Source organism: Jatropha curcas, chromosome 1 (assembly GCF_041381405.1).
Source record: "Jatropha curcas cultivar XTBG-Jc1 chromosome 1, XTBG_Jcur_1.0, whole genome shotgun sequence".
NCBI classification, from domain to species: Eukaryota; Viridiplantae; Streptophyta; class Magnoliopsida; order Malpighiales; family Euphorbiaceae; genus Jatropha; species Jatropha curcas.
Genome location: NC_143151.1, coordinates 9,939,372 through 9,956,389, shown reverse-complemented (window position 1 = coordinate 9,956,389; position 17,018 = coordinate 9,939,372). Strand labels below are relative to the sequence as shown.

The 17,018-nt window shown below is 30.3% G+C and overlaps 1 long non-coding RNA gene across 1 annotated transcript; it reads left to right on the top strand.

The window, feature by feature from the left end:
- Positions 1-6,276: 6,276 nt before the first annotated feature.
- Positions 6,277-8,579, top strand: LOC149498973 (uncharacterized). Its single transcript, XR_016322956.1, has 3 exons — positions 6,277-6,654; positions 7,319-7,384; positions 8,247-8,579. It is a non-coding gene; the product is annotated as an uncharacterized LOC149498973 (long non-coding RNA).
- Positions 8,580-17,018: the final 8,439 nt, after the last annotated feature.

Here is a 17,018-nt window from a genome sequence, read left to right as displayed (position 1 = left end):
TCCAAAAATTTTTTGGGGAAAACTGCGCGTCCTCAACCTGGCGACTCCACTGGGGATAAAAAACTTAATTAGTCTCTATGATGCCAACTTCAATAATTTATGTTTGTATTTCTATGCATGGCATGACTTGAGAGTTAACTAGTATTTATCCTTTTTACAAATTGATGGGATATATTATAAATTTATAATCAACTAGTTAATGATTGAATTTGGAATGAAAAGAAAAAAATGTGGTAATACCAGTTCACCTTCCTGAAAGGTTCTCTATTTCCTACCTTCCTCCTCCAACTCATGAGGCCCCTCAGTGAGTCCTATATGGCGGAGCTTACTGAACATGAACATGTAAGGAATATTCTAAATGGAGGATTGTCTATTATGTTAATTCTGCATGTCAGACAAGTATGCATTATTAGTTTGCATGATTGGAATGTTTTACTAGTGAAATTTTTTCATGGAGGAAAAATCAATCACTAAGAAGAAACCATTATGAGAATTGGAATTGAATTTTGCATTGAACATCGTTGATTCTTCAAACAAAATGAAGAATATTGATTGTGTTATCCAAAGAATCAATAATTTGCATTCTATGATTTTGACCATCGAATAAGTACATGAGATGTTCTATTTTTTTTTCTTTAAAAAATTAAAAATTAAAAAAAAAAGAACCGGTCACCAAAACCTGCTATATCAAGTGCACTTTACACGTGGAGCATGTATATCATTTCACTACCAATACAGAAACTCACTTATCTGTATAGTAGTAAAAGCCATAAAAGAAACTAATAAATATCCAAAATATAGTAGTGATAGAATACAAATATATAAGAGATTTAACTGTAATTTGTATATAAGACCTAATTATATTTTAGGATCAAATATTATTATTTGGATAGAATCAGAATAAGATTAAGAGATTTTATTCATATTCTTTCATGAATACATATCCAACAAGAATTCTAGCTACAACTATAATTAATGTCTTTCTACCTATATATAAAGGGATCAAACTCCCAACTCAAGTATGCAATATCTATGCAATAAGCAACGCAATAGCACATTCAATTACAATTATTTATTATTCTCTTACTGACTTAAACATCGGAATGGTTTCATGCTTGAGACCCCTCTTTTCTTCCTTCTCTTCCTTTTTCGTCCATGTCTTATGGATTTTACATGGGCGCTATGGTTGGATTTTTTCTAAATCTATCAAATTGGTGCGGTGAGCATGAAATACACCTTCTACAATAAATACATAGTATTAAAGTGAATCTTCTTCAAAAAAAATACAAAGATAAGATCTTACTCTATATATTTTCATTAATAATTGCATAGTAATCTGATCTATATATTTTATAGGTATACATGTTTTATTTACATTAACCACGAGATATTGATAGATTAAAAAAAAACTTGTACTTGGGTTTCGATGGTTTATAATCTATATAACCAACGGAAAAATGGACTTGTCTTTGCCATATAATCAAACAATAATAAAAAAAAAGAGAATTAATCCACGTAAAAAGTCTTAATGACAGTTGAAATTGAGCATAATTTGAATGCATGTGCATTGGTTTTTGAATTAGCTTAGCAATTGAAAAAAAAACAATATTTTCCGTTTACCTTTATCTTGAAAACCATGAAACTCATCAAGGAGCTTCTTTAAAATCATTGTTTTATGGATATCATGTGCACCTCTTCTTTACTTCTATAGCCAGGATTACTGCGAAAAAAGAGAAGGATAATTTATTTTTTGATTTTATATTCAACAACATAATTTATAAAAAGCCGTTTGAAAATTCACGTTTTTTACCTTGTCATTTTATTCTTTTAATATTTAATCAAAACATCGAAGGGCCATTTGACAAAAGTCGAGAAAAGCTTCACACTATATATATATGATAATAAGTGCTTTTGTTCACCTTAAAACTAAGATTTAGAAAATTTCTAAATTACCTTGTCTTATCTGAAATACCCCATAATTTTATTTTCGAAACTTTTGAATTTCAATTAAATCAAAACTTTGGATTTTTGACTGTATGGGTTGCAAATTCCTGCCGTTACCGGCGTAGACAACCTTCAAAGAGGCTTTTGATCAACTCGCCATCGCCTCATGAACAATTTCCCTCCATCAATTCTAGCGATGAAGCTTGGATGGCGGAGGTACAGCGGCTGTCGAAGCTATTTCGGCAAATTGAAGCAGTGACTCCACAAATTGACATCAGAATTGGGTTCCCTATGAAATTTCGAGCCAGTGGATGTAAAAATCCTCAATTCCGGTGAGGCCCAATTTTGCAGCCACCGTGCACGGCTGCCGGCGGTGGCAGTCTGATGACTGGATGGTGACTCTCCGGCGAGGACCCAAGGGATAAAATTTTCCTCTCTTTGCAGTGATAACGAATCTTCAATCTGATTTTTTATCGGTAAGTCCTAAGTCCCTACACTGTATTTTCTTGTAAACATTCAATTAGAGTTGGTTAATTCAAGTTACTGAAGAATTAGAACTTAATAAGTTAATTAGAGATTTTTATTTAAAAATATGATTTACAAGCTTGTTAAGTAGAAAACAGAAATTCTTAAAATTTAAAGTTATTCTCTAGGTAATATAGGAAATTATATAGAGTTAACTTATCTAACTTAATCAAGAAATTAGTTAATTTTAAAGTAATTATAGGATTATGAAACGCGAATACAAATCACCTAAATAGATTTATTAACTTAATCTAGCTAAACTCTAATTTAGTTTAGTTCAATCTAGCCGTATTAGACGATAGGACTGCCATGTTTTCTACTTGAACCTTAATGATACAATTTTACTAATGTATATGTATAAGTGTAAATATACAAGTATACACATAAATATAATTGAATGTGCTTAGTTGTGATGTAACTGTAATTAACAAATGATAAAGGTGATTATTGATGTTGAAATGTTGGAGGATGGGCTTGGATCGAGTGATTTTGCCCAATGGATGGGTTGTGTTTATGTTGATTATTTGCGATTATAAAACAGGTAGGATGTTTAGATTACAGGGGAGACGCTGCCGGATTTTTAGTAGAATAATTAGAATAAAAACAAAATAAATCTAACAAGTTATAATGGTTACAATAAATTAAATAATCAAAGTAGTTCGAATTAATCATGCTAATTAGGGTAAATTAGAAACTTAACATTAAAGGTTCAATGTTTAGATATTATTATTTAAAGTTTCCTTTTATATAATACTCTATAGGAGACGGGGGAAAAGCACTTTAATAACCAATAGCAAATAAAAGCTTGAATTAGGAATTCATGGAAACTATTACAGGTGAGTAGTATTAGATAACTCATATTGCCCATTGCATATGCATAAATGCATACACGAGTAAATGTTATGTATTCATACATGATAGATAAATTCCATCTAGGTATAGATGCATTATTTGAGGAATTGCTATTTGTGTTGCATTATCCGTTGCTAATGAATATTGTTTGATTAGTTGAGGCATCTTTTATTTATGCTTTATTTTTGTAGAATTGGAATGAAGTGGGTCAATGTTGGGATTGTGAGCACGATCTTCGATACCATTGGCCATGTATAGGGAGATTGGCGCTCCCGTGTGCATCTGATGATATGATATGGATTGGATGATGTGGAAAACCACAGGGTGGCCTCCTGTTGGTATGGAAAAGAAAAGAGAGTATAAAAAAATATGAGGGCTAGTCAAGCGAGGTTGAGACCGGTCGGCCATGTATAGGGATCGGCTCCCTGGTGAACACGTGATGAGAGGCGAGGCCATGTGTGAGGATGGCTCGTTGGGGATTTTGGTGAGGCCACTGACTAATCTCCACGTAATGTGATTATGTAAAGGTCTTAATATTCGTGATTGTTGTAGTTATGTCATTAGTGTGATCGTCTACATGATCATATAACTATTCAGATGACTAGATTAATTTATTTATACAGTGATTGTATGGGGTGAGAGGGTTAATAAGTTTAGGCACTCACCCTTACCTTAATATTTTTTCCAGGTCCTCCAGTAATTCATTGTCCTCTATCCCCAGACGCTAGAAGATACCTCAATATAATTTGAAATTTAAAGTTCTTAGATTGTTCTATAATTACGATAATAATGTATAATAAATTTAGAAATTAATAATGTATTACTTATTAGAGTTCCTATTATGTAATACATTAATATGAACCTAGAGAATTATGAAAATTGATTTATTATTGAATGTTGATAATATTGGCCTGAGTTCATTTCTAATGAATAGGAAATTTGTTTGGTATAAATTTTTGGCTTACTACGGGTTTTTTGGCTTAAGCCTACTCAAATCCTAGTGCCGGTCCGACCTAAGGTAACGGGTCGTGACATTATCTTTATGATATTTTTTATCTCATCAATCTAATGGTCTGACCATTAAAGTGTATATATATATATATATATATATATATATATATATATATATTTGGGGATATGCGAAAATCTATTGGTTTAATCCTATAATTATTTAGATAATAACTTTGTAACCTGAGTTTATTATCTCCTAATTTTACAAGATTATATGTTGGATGTTCTTATAAAGGTAAACTATATTTAATATTGTGTTTATTTTTTACTTGTCCCTATTGTCTAAAATCTCTTAGGATGGTAATAATTGTATTATTAATAGGATATTTATTTGTTTAAGTTATATAACTATATTATTTAATAGCCAAGTGTCAGCTTTAGAAATTCAATTATATATATATATATATATATATATATATATATATAAAAGCTAAAACAAAAAGAAGGTTTGAGGCGTTATCTTTGTTCAGCATTCTATTTTTCTTTTTTTAGAAAATTTAAAATTTTTTTATATTTTTCTGTATTTTGATTAGTCAACTCAAATAAATTTTTCATTTAATATTTAATATTTAATATAGATATTGATAAGTTTTTAAAACCTAATCCAACTAATAAAAATTTAAAAATTAATATTTTATGATAATAACTAACACTTTTGAATCTTTATCTATCTAAAACTATTTGGCTGTATATATTCTTCTTCCATTTAATCTCAATTTTTATGTATTTTATCTCTACGCTTTTTTTCTTTCACAATGATTTATAAATAACCCTAAATCAAATTAATTTACATATAAATAGCTGACTATTTGGCTCTTTGTTTGTTGAGTTTTTTATTTTCTTTTTTTATAATTTTTATGTTATTTATTCATTTTCTTATTTTTTGATTGGATTGTATTTTTAAATAATATATTTTTCTTATTAGTTTGTAGATAATGTTTGTTTGTGAGTATTTTAGTTTTTTTTATAATTTTTTAAGTTATTTATTTTATTTTCCATTTTTTGATTGGATTGTATTTTTAAAAACATTTTTATTAGTTTGTAGATAATTAAAATTTTGAATTTTTTAAAAACCTAAATGTTTTGGATTTATTTATAGTTTTAGATAATAATAGTCTTTTATTTTTTTATTTTTCTACTGTTACTATTCTACCTGTAAAATGTTAACGTGAGCAATATATTTTACAATCTATGAAAGTGTCAAATCTCATCTTGACTGATTTTATTTTTTCTAAAAGTTTTTATTGTTTCTAATCAAATACTTTTTTTTAAACAGGTTGCTATCATATGAATCTTCAAAGATTTTCATTCTTATGTTTTTTATGATTCTCTTTATCACTTTTACCATAACCTGGTAAATGTTCTCAGCTCAATTAGACTTGAAAATTATATTTTCTATAAAGTTTGAACTTTTATTTTTCTTTTTTAATTTTTTTTTATTTTTTGGGTTGCACGGCTAGCATTTTCTTTTTTTTTTTTTTTAATTTTTTTTGTTTTTTTATTATATTGCCAGTCGTCCCATACAATTAGCAAGTATTGTTTGGATACACTCCCACGTACATGAGTTGTACCCATGAATTGATTTTATTATATATATATATTCGTGAATATAGGTGAAATAACCCGAATTTTTATTTTTAAAGATTTTTCATTTAAATTTAATAAACTGACAGCGTGGAAAATGTATTTAAATATTTAAATGTGAATTAATAATTTATACAGTGATAAACCGAATCGAAAATCAATTAAAAATCGAAAAATTAAACAAAAATCAAGATTTGGGCCGAAATCGAACCGAATCAGCCCAAACCACTTCTAGAAGCCTCTCTCCTCTATATCCAGCGCAAACTTCACCCTCCCCTCGCCATTTTCTGCGCCACCTCCAGTCCACCACTGTCACTGCCACCACCGCGACGCCACCTCTGCTCTCTTCTTCTTCTTCTTCTTTCTTTCCTTTTTTTTCTTTCTTTCTTTCCCTTTCTTCTTCCCTGCACCTGCGTTCGCATCACTGTCCAGTAGCTCCAGCAGCTCCAGTCGAGCGCCACCGCCGTTCTCACTGCCGCTCGTCACCGGAGCAGCTCTGTCGCTCGTCCCGCCTCGTCCTAGCTCACGCAGCGCCACCAGATCACACAGTCAGGCCCTCTGTCAGGTCTGTCACGCCTACAGCAGCAGCACCAGCTTCAAGCCTCGCTGCCAGCCGCTCCTCCGCCTCTCTCCGCCACTGTTAGTTGGATCCGGCCACAGGCAGTTACTGCCCTTCGATCCGGCACGCGTAAAAACTCTCGATCTAGCGAAAATTTGACAAAAGATTATATTTTGGGGGTAATAAAATTAATGCTAATAATTTTAGTTACTTAAATTAATTTCATTATTGTAGTTAATTAGTTTAGTTAATTTAATTTAGTAATTGTGAGTAGTTAAATTAAGTTAATTTAATTTTCAGTATTGATTTATAATATAAATGTTGATACACTTAAAATCCTTTGGTTAATTTATTGAGGAATTTTGATGATAATATCATGAATGGAATGAAATGAAGAATTGAGAATTAAAGGTAATGTTGATATTGATATTCGGACGGAGGATGAGAAAATTGAATTGATTGATTGCCCGATGGATGGGCCGTGTGGTTTGGAGTTATTAGATAAATTGTTGATATTTTAACAGGTGGATAATCCAATTTTTAGGGGAGATGTTGTCGAAATTTCGGTAGAAAATAAAATGAATTTCGGTAGCAAATAAAATTCATTATAGAAATTTAATTATTTATAGAGAGTAGAAAATAATAGAAAATAAAATAGATTTCAGAAGAAAATAAATAAAATAGAGTTCGGTAGAGAAATAAAATTTATTATAGAAAAGAAATTAATATCGAGATTAGATTACGTAGAAAAATTAATAGTATAAAATAAAATTCTAAGAGTGGTAAAGAAATACTTTATCTGATATAGTTACTTTTGTTTTGTGTCATTCTTAAATTTCTTAGATCGCCCGGGTCCATCTAGTGCTCCTCCAAGACAGAATCAAAGCTAGAACTTCGCTCTCCATCACTGTGAGTAATAATAAATAATGCATATCAACATGCATTTGCATAGCATTTTGTTTACAAACCTTATATATATAAATATATATATATATTTTTATATTAAAGCTCATATTTATTTTATGTTGCATAATTGTATATTTGGATGGATTTGGTGTAATACGTTGAAAGAATTGTTTGATTACTTGTGCTGTGCATATACTGTGCCTTGTTTGTGTGGAATTGGGATGAAGTGGGTCACCATGGGTTTGTGAGACTGTTTCTGTTATATGGATCCTGATTCTGATTTCTGTTATATTCTGATTCTGTTATATGGATCCTGATTCTGTTTCTGTTAGCCGGGTAAATGGGAGATCGGCGCCCCCGTGTGCACCTGATAATTCTGTTTATTTTGAAACCACAGGATGGCCGCTTGTTGTTGCGCACCTGAAAATCTAGATTTGATTGCAGCCCGCAGGGTGGCCTCCTGTTGTGAGCGCTTGATGATCTAGATTGGATGGAGACCACCGGGTTGCCTCCTGTTGGTATGGAAAAGAAAAGAGAGAATGGAAAAACAATGAGAAGGCTGGTCAAGTGAGGATTAGACCGGTCGGCCAGTATGGGGGATCGGCTCCCTGGTGCACATGTGAGAGGATGAGCCATGTGGGAGGACGGCTCATTGGGGGTTCGGTGACTCCACTGACTAATTTCCACGTGATGTGATTATTTGAAGGTGATATTGTTTGTGGGTGCTGATGTGATGCCATATGATTGACTGTTGTGTGTTCATTCAGTATACTAGGGTGCATTTTGCTTGAGTGTATGTGGTGTGTATTATTTATTATTATTCACTGAGTTGCAAAACTCACCCCCTTCTCTCCAAACCTCCCAGGTACTAGGAAGCAGCTGATTTGAATGAAGCTCTGCAATCTTCTCCGCAGAGTTATAAATGTAAATTTTATATTTCTGTTATTTAATTTTGGATGTATAAGTTACTCTATTATCAGAATATTATTGAACTCCGCAGTTATAGGGTCGTGTATTTCCAATTGGGCCTTGTTGTATGCGTTGTTTTATAAACGGTTGGTTGTATTATTAGACACAGGAGAATCAGTATGCCCATATTATGAACGTGATTGATAATGACTAGGCCCAAACTAAATTTTATTTGAGATAATTAAAATTGGGCCGGATTGTATAACATTTATTTACATTTATATCTTAACTTGTATGGGCCTACTGTTCCTATTAAATGGTATGGAATGTATCGTTGAGTAATTAGGCTTACTACGGGCCTCGGGGGCCTTATGCTTACCTGGGCCCTAGTGCCGGTCCGGCCCACGGAAACGAGTCGTGACAATAGGACATAGTTTTAATGTTGCCTTTAGAAGATTATATTTATTTATTCAATTTGCGGATTTATTTTTATCAATTTTTTATTTCTCAATTGGATTTCAGCGTTACTTATAGTTAATTTCTTATTTCTTGTAGTTAATAGCTGCTTGATATTTGTTTAACCATCATTATTTGCCTAGCCACCGTAACCACCATGATTTGGCATAAGTTGTTGAATTCAATTTGCCTGACCACCGTATATCTGTGATCCTTTTTTATTTTTTATTTTATCTATTTTTCAAAATATATTTATAATACATATTTTAATAAAATAAATTTTCTTATACAAATCAATTTATATTTATGTCGTAATTTAAAATGTACTTATAATTAATATTATTATCTTTTATCCTATCTATGTTTTGAAAATTATATTCGAAAATAAAATTTAATAAGATAATTATGATTTTTTTTGGAAAACTATATCTCCTTATTAAATTTTTTTTCCCACACTTATCTATATATTTTAATTGGGTAACTTTATTTTTTTCAAATTTATTTCAAGATAAAACAAAAACTAATCTATATATATATATATATATATATCTTTTTTTTTTCTCACATAAATATCTATCTCTTAAAATTTATAAAATGTTAATAGAATATTAATGGATATATTTGTATTATTTTGTAAAATATATTTATCTATGAAAATTAAAAGTTATTTTTTCATTTATTTATATATTTAATTGGATAATTTATTTTTAAAATTTATTTAAATGTAATAAAAGATTAATAGATATATACATATTTATTAATTAACATACAATCATACTTTTTTTCACAACTATATCTATCTATGAAAATTAAAAGTTAATCCCTCATTTATCTATATATTTTAATATATTTATTTATTTTTCTAAATTTATTTAATATTAATAGAAAGTTAACGGATTTATACAAATTATCAAATCACTAGATAATTATGACTTTGTTTTTTTTTAAAAAAAAAATTATATCTACTTATTAAAATAAAAGTTATTTCATCGTTGATCTGCATATTTTAATTGGATAATTTATTTTGCAATCAATTGAAAAATAATAGATACATATAAATCATTAAATAACTAGATAACTATGATTTTAAAAAATTTTATATCTATCTATTTAAATTAAAAGTTATTTCTTCATTTATCTATATATTTTAATTGAATATATTATTTTCAAAAAGAATATTTTAAATATTATGGAAAAGTAATATATATAGATTATTAAATAATTAGAAGTTTGAAATATTATATGATTTTGGAAATCTATCCCTTGTCTAATTTGACATTTATATTAACTAATCTATATATATGCTTTTTACCTTACAAAAATTATCCATATATATAATGTATTTGCAATTGATATGTAGTATTGTTGTAATTGCTACAATAAATAAGATATTAATTAATTGATTTGTTATATGTATTGAGTTTGTTCATTTACATTATCAGCTTAATAATAATGTTGTTTACTTTCCTTCAAAAAAAAAAATATTTACCTATATATAACTAAAATGTACAATTAACTAAGAATATATTTAAAAATATTTATGATAATGCAAATAATGTTATAATATTCATTATTATAAATCATTTTGATATTTCCATTATTAATTCATTTCAAGTATAATTTTATATTTCTTCCTAAACATTTGATAATTCATAATAATTTATAAAAAATAATAATATAATTAACTACAATAATTATTAAAATAATATTTAAAGAAGCGCGAAGTGCGGTTTTTCCTAATTTTGAGATAAAGAAGGAGATTATATTGAAAAAACTGAGTTACTTTTGATATCAATTTAATCTCAAGCTTAATCCGTTTATTTCTCATGTTAGGCGAATCGTGTTTACGTGCCATAATCTATTTTGACACCTCTAAAAATTATATAATAAAATGACGTAAAATGCATTATAAAATTTTATCTCGTTGAAAAAGTTGCAATGCTAAGATGTGCATTCTTAAGTATCTTGCAAAACATTTCATCAAGGTATGCAATAGCAAAAGTCATACATGGTATAACGTGTAGTAAAAAAATGAATACACACTATTAATGTATTTTTCAATGGTGATAATAATTATGAGAATGTAAATACTTATATTGAAATAAGAAATTAGGTATTTTTTTATTTTATGTTTATGATTTATTATAATTGATTGTTTATTTATAATATATTATACTTATTTAGTGTAGTATGTCCTAAGCGTGTGGTTGTCCTACTTTTTTTAAAATTGTCTTATCCCGTACGCTCTTGTATCTTGTGTCATGTGTCCATACAACCTAACTTCTGGTATATAAGACTACCTCATTTACCAAGTTAATCAACCAAAATTTTTTTTTATTGCCAAGAAAAAAGAAAGTGTTTTTTTTTTTAAATTTTTTTATGTCTTTGTTTATTAATGAATGATTAGAAATACTCTCGTTACAACTAAAAACATATTTCAATAGTCTTAGTTAGTCATTTATCTTTGCCATACTCTAGAATTATTTTCCATCAAAAAAAGATTTTTTAATAAAAACTACGATAAATAAATTGAAATTAGAAGAGGTTAGCTCAAAGTTGCACATTGATCAGTTCAGTTATCAATAAACCTAATTTTAAAAATAAAATCAGTCCAACAACCTAATTTATAATTCTAAAAGTTAATTTAATTTAATGGTTGGGATTTTATGTATTCTAATTTAATTTAATGACATTATCTTGATGGGATGTAATTAATAGATATTATCTTGATGACAACTATAGATTGTCGGATTCGAGCCAAACACGGCCATATAAGTTTTTTGTGGGGTCCATTTGCATTGTATACGAAGTATAAAAAGATGCCCACATTTTGTATTGTATTATTATATAGATTTTCATAAAGGAATCAAAGTGAAATGGCAATGTTTTATGAGTTAAAAGCAGCAAGAAAGTCGGATTACAAAGTCAGACTCGAGCAAGATTTTATGTCAAAACCAAGTTGGATTTTTAGCCCATAAGTTGGGCTGTAGACCTTGGATTTAGGCAAGGTTAGGCTCATTAGAAAGCTGATATGAAGAGCAACTTCTTGTATGAAGGGTTCAGAGGCTGATTTGGTAAGAAAGACATTCAAAAATGGCCATGAAATCAATAAAAGAAATCTGCCTCATTCATTCAAATATTCTTTCATTAATTCAAGGATAGTTGTTATCTCAATATTTTTGGGAGAGATTTTTCTTTTCTATTTTTCTTATTATTTAAGTATGGATCATTCTTGGGAATAGTTAGTTTTAGTTTTTATTCTTCGTGCTATTTTATTTTGGGGATTATAAGCCATGAACATGAGTGGCTAATTTCTTCTAATTTCAATTCTAGGGATTCGAAATTCATATGCTCGAAGTATGACAGGTGCTTAATCTAAATTATTTCTTAATTGAAAATCTATTGTTTCTTGTATTCCTTGTGTTTAATTTATTGAATGATTTATTAAGAAGGTCTGTTAGTTAATTGTTTGATAATATTAATTGCTAATTCATCTTTATAATCTATAATTGTTGTGTAAGATTAAATGATTATAGCAAATATGTTTTATCGATTATGTCCCAAATTTTCAATAATAACTTATAAAAACAATAGGTGAATTAAACAATTCATGCTTCATAAATTGTTGTTCAAGCTTAACCACTTCCAGTCATTAAAGCTTTTATTAAAGTGAAAAGGATTGCTTAGTACCAATTTATTTAGTAATTAGAGTCAATTTGGTGCTGGGCTAGGATTGGCATACATAGAGGAGTTAAGGGATTTATCATGTTGTTTGGTACGTTTCAGTTAAGTATTCGAAAAGAGATAATTGCATATTTCTTGTCTATGATCAATTCATGCATTGGATTGTGAATCACCTTAAACTGAATCATTGTCGAGATAGAGTTTACAATTAAAATTTAGTTATTAATTTCTAAATTCATTTTTTTAGATTAAATATTGCAAACCAACCCCTAACCCCCCTCTCTTTTTATCTATAAATATAAAATTTAATATTTCAACCTCTAGGGTTTAGCCTGGATTTACCACTTGTTACGGTTAAATCTCAATAATTAATTTTGGTGGATTCAACACCCATCAATTACCTATGCACTATGATGCATTATTACAAATCGAGGGCCTAATGCAGTCAGTATGTAGCTAACATATTAACAGTTTTATTATATTTTCTTGCTTATTCCACTATATGGATTTCAACTAATAAATTTACTTTTGTTTCTCAGAAATATAATAATGTATCCTTTATTTGGGATGATTAGACAAGCAATGATTGGAAATACAAGCAGCGATAGGAGCACAGGTTATTGCAAGAGAAACATAAGTAATATTAGCTTTTACTTTTTGCTAATTTTTGCATCAATAGTTTATCATGTCGGTTCTTGGTAAATTTTTTTATAATTCTAGCATAACTATTAGTCACTATCTTCTCTCAACTAAGCCTCTACATGTTGGTTCTTAGGTTACACCATTTTTTTCGGTTTTAATAATTATGTGGTTCAAACCATTAGATTTTTATAATGTCAATGGTTAATTAATCATTTCTATGGATTTATAGATTTTTTTTACAACATTGAAATAGAATATGTTCTATATCTTTTGTTATAACCAATATAATTTACTATTTAATAATAATAACTATTACTCTCTATATATAAGAGGGATGCTAATTTGCCATGTGCTTAATCTATATTTATGTTTTTATGTACCAATTTTTATATTGTATGATTATTTATATGCCCATTTTCTTGTGGAATATGAACAAAAAATTCATTCCATGTATTAACTATAGAATTATTATCATAAAGAAAAGAAAAATATTACTGATTAATATGGACCAAAAGTAACCCAAGGAAAAATATTACTGATTTGGGCCAAACGTAACCCAGGTTTAAACAGGACAAGTTTCATCAAGAGAAGCTAACTGACAAAAAATAAAAATAAAAATAAAAAGTTGGTCTAAATGTAAACTTGTCCTGCCAAGAATGAAGCTTAGCACTGAGACAACAAGGAAAAACATGGCCTTCAATAAAATATAATCAACAGTCAGCCCATACATCACAATTCCACTAAGGTTGACCAAATAGATTATTGCAAAATAAAGAATTAGAAAAGCTATATTACAAATTAAAAACAAGGAATTAAAGAAGTTGTATTATAAAATTAGTAAATAATTACAAAGCACGCCTTACCTAGCGTTTGTCGCTCATTGTAAGTTGCTATACCACAGACTGGAGTGTCTATCGACATGGTTCTAGACTTTATGGATAGCATATCTGAAAGTGGACTTAATTTCACCCTATGAGAGGATGAATCTGTTAGCGATTCCGCAAGTGTACGGATTGTGCAAGCAGTATATATAAAAATATCTTTCTCAGGGATAGGGGAGATTGAGTATTAGTTTTGAATCCAAATGTATTGCCTAGAAATTAAAGGGAGAATTCATGGAATCTTCACTATTTGAAATGTAAAGCAGTAAGTAAATGAGTAAACAATAAGAAAGCAAGTTAGATTTGTGGTAATCAATAAAGAAAAGGCAATGGTGTTCGGATCAACTTTGTTGACAACATTATGAAACTTAAATTCCATTTTCTACCTATTAATATCTATGCCCTCTTCTAAATGACATAAACATTCTGAAATCATAGGAACATCTAACTTTCATGGTGTAATGATGATTTCAATCAATTATTCCCCAAACTTGACTAGAGAAATACAACTGTATAAATATATGTTTTTCTTTTCGTGTTCATTAGTGAGAGATATAGCTCTTTTCTTTGCTTTGGAAACTCTATATTTTTAAGGATTGTTACTATTGACACATGAAGGGTAGGTGAGAACTTCCTAAATGTCTAAGGTTGCACTAAGTTCCCTAAGAACTCAATTTTCACAAAAGGGTGGTTGGAAAAAGTTTTTAGGCTTGAAGTAGTAGGTTTAACAAGAAAATATGTTAAAAGGCTCAAGGGGGCTAGCAATGTTTATTTAGGGTAAGATTCTTATAGGGTATATAGGTTTATTACAAAGAATGTCTATTTCCTCTTCTTATAGGTTAGTGAGCTAATATTTCGCTTCAAAAGGTCTCAGGTACAGTTCTAAGACTTGCAAGAGTGTGGGTAAATGGTGTAGGGATAAAGAATATGACTACATTTCACTTAGGAAACTCATCTAAAACAAGCATTAGGAGGAGGTAATAAAGACTTAGTTGTACTATATCTCAGGGGGGTTTCAAAAAGGAAAAATCAATCAAAGATTGGACTTAAACCCCTGAACTCCACTTTCAATAAAAGTAGCATTTATTCTAAACAAAGCAATAAAAGCGAAAAATTTAAAAGGCAAAGTAAAGTAAAGGACTAAAAAGTAAAGCGATAATAATAAAACAAAAGAAACCGGGGCATTTTGCTATAAGAAAATGAAAAAGAAAGAATGAATGAAGGTTAATAGTGTAAATGTGTAAATGTGTATGGTGGGAACGTGTGTGTATGGACGGAATGTGTGTGTATGGATAAAATGTGCAAATACCATATTAACAAAAGATAAAAGTCCCCCAAAACTTAGACACGATATCGTCCCATGTGGCGTCTATAATTTGAAAAACAATGTTGTAAGCTTATTCTTGCAAAAGAAAGGTAAGTGGGACAGCAAATATAACATAAACTAAAGCAAAAATAAAAACAACTATATTATTCAAAAAGGAAATAAAAAATAAAATGAAATGAATGAAAAGTAAATGTTGGGTTGCCTCCCAACAAGTGCTTCTTTATAGTAAATAGCTTGACTCCTTACTTGCATCAATTTGGTAGTAGGAGAGAGCAGGTGAACTCTCTTGGAATCTCCCTCCTTCAGTGTATGCCTTGAGTCTCTGCCCATTGACCTTGAACTTGTTCCCTTCTTTGGATTGCACTTCTACAGCACCATATTCTAAGACTTTAATGACAATAAAGGGACTAGACCACCGTCACCTCAATTTACCCAAGAAAAGTCTCAAACTTGAGTTGAATAGGACCACAAGGTCACCTTCATTGAAATGTCTCTTCAAGATGTGCTTGTCATGCCATGCCCTTGTTCTCTCCTTATAGATCTTTGCATTCTCAAAAGAGTCCATTCGAAACTCATCCAACTCATCCAACTCATTCAACTGAAGTAGCCTCTTTTCTCCGGATGCCTTAGAGTCAAAGTTCAAAAATCTAGTGGCCCAAAGTGCTTTGTGTTCCAGCTCCACTGGCAAATGGGAAGACTTCCCAAAGACCAATTGAAAAGGAGAAGTCCCAATTGGTGTCTTAAATGCAGTTCGATATGCCCACAAGGCTTCATCTAGCTTCAAAGACCAATATTTCTTTGTCTTATTCACTGTCTTCTCTAGGATCATCTTGATTTCTCTATTAGATATCTCCACTTGGCCACTTGTTTGGGGGTGATATGGAGTTGCTATTTTGTGGGTGACATCATACTTTTTTAGCAAAGACTCAAAAGTTAGGTTACAGAAATGCCTTCCCCCATAGCTTATAATTGCCCTTGGAGTCCCATACCTTGAGAAGAAAATTTTCTTAAGGAAGCAAACAACTATTTTTGAGTCATTGGTAAGGGTAGTTATTGCTTCTACCCACTTGCTCATGTAGTCCACTGTGATAAGAATATATTTGTTGCTACAAGATGAAGGGAAAGGGCCCATAAATCTATCCCCAAAATATCGAAGAGTTCTACCTTGAGAATTCCTCGAAGGGGCATCTTATTTTGTCTTCCTATATTTCCCATCCGTTGACACCAATCACAAGACTCCACAAATTCTTTTACATCCCAAAAAATGGAAGGCCAGTAGAAACCGCATTGAAGGATTTTTACAGCTGTCTTAGATGGTCCAGCATGCCCTCCACTTAGGGCGAAATGGTAGTGAAACAGTATGGAACTAACTTCATCCTCAGGAATACATCTTCTTATCAGGCCTTCAGCACACCTCCTATATAATAGGGGATCTTCCCAGAAATAGCCTCAAGCTTGAAATAAGAACCTCTTTTTCTGGTTATAGTTCAAGTCATGGGGTAAAATTTCGACTACTAAGAAATTGATGAAATCTACATACCACGGAGTCTTTTGAGTTAAAACTTGGAAAACCTATTCTCTAGGGAAGGAATCATTAATAGGAACACCTTCATCATCTCCCACACCTTCTAGCCTTCAGATTCTAGAAAGGTGGTCTGCTACCACATCTGAATCGGTAGGCCAAGTAAGTACTTCCATTGGCCAGGCTTTCCTTTCTTATATGACTCTTGAAGAAAGA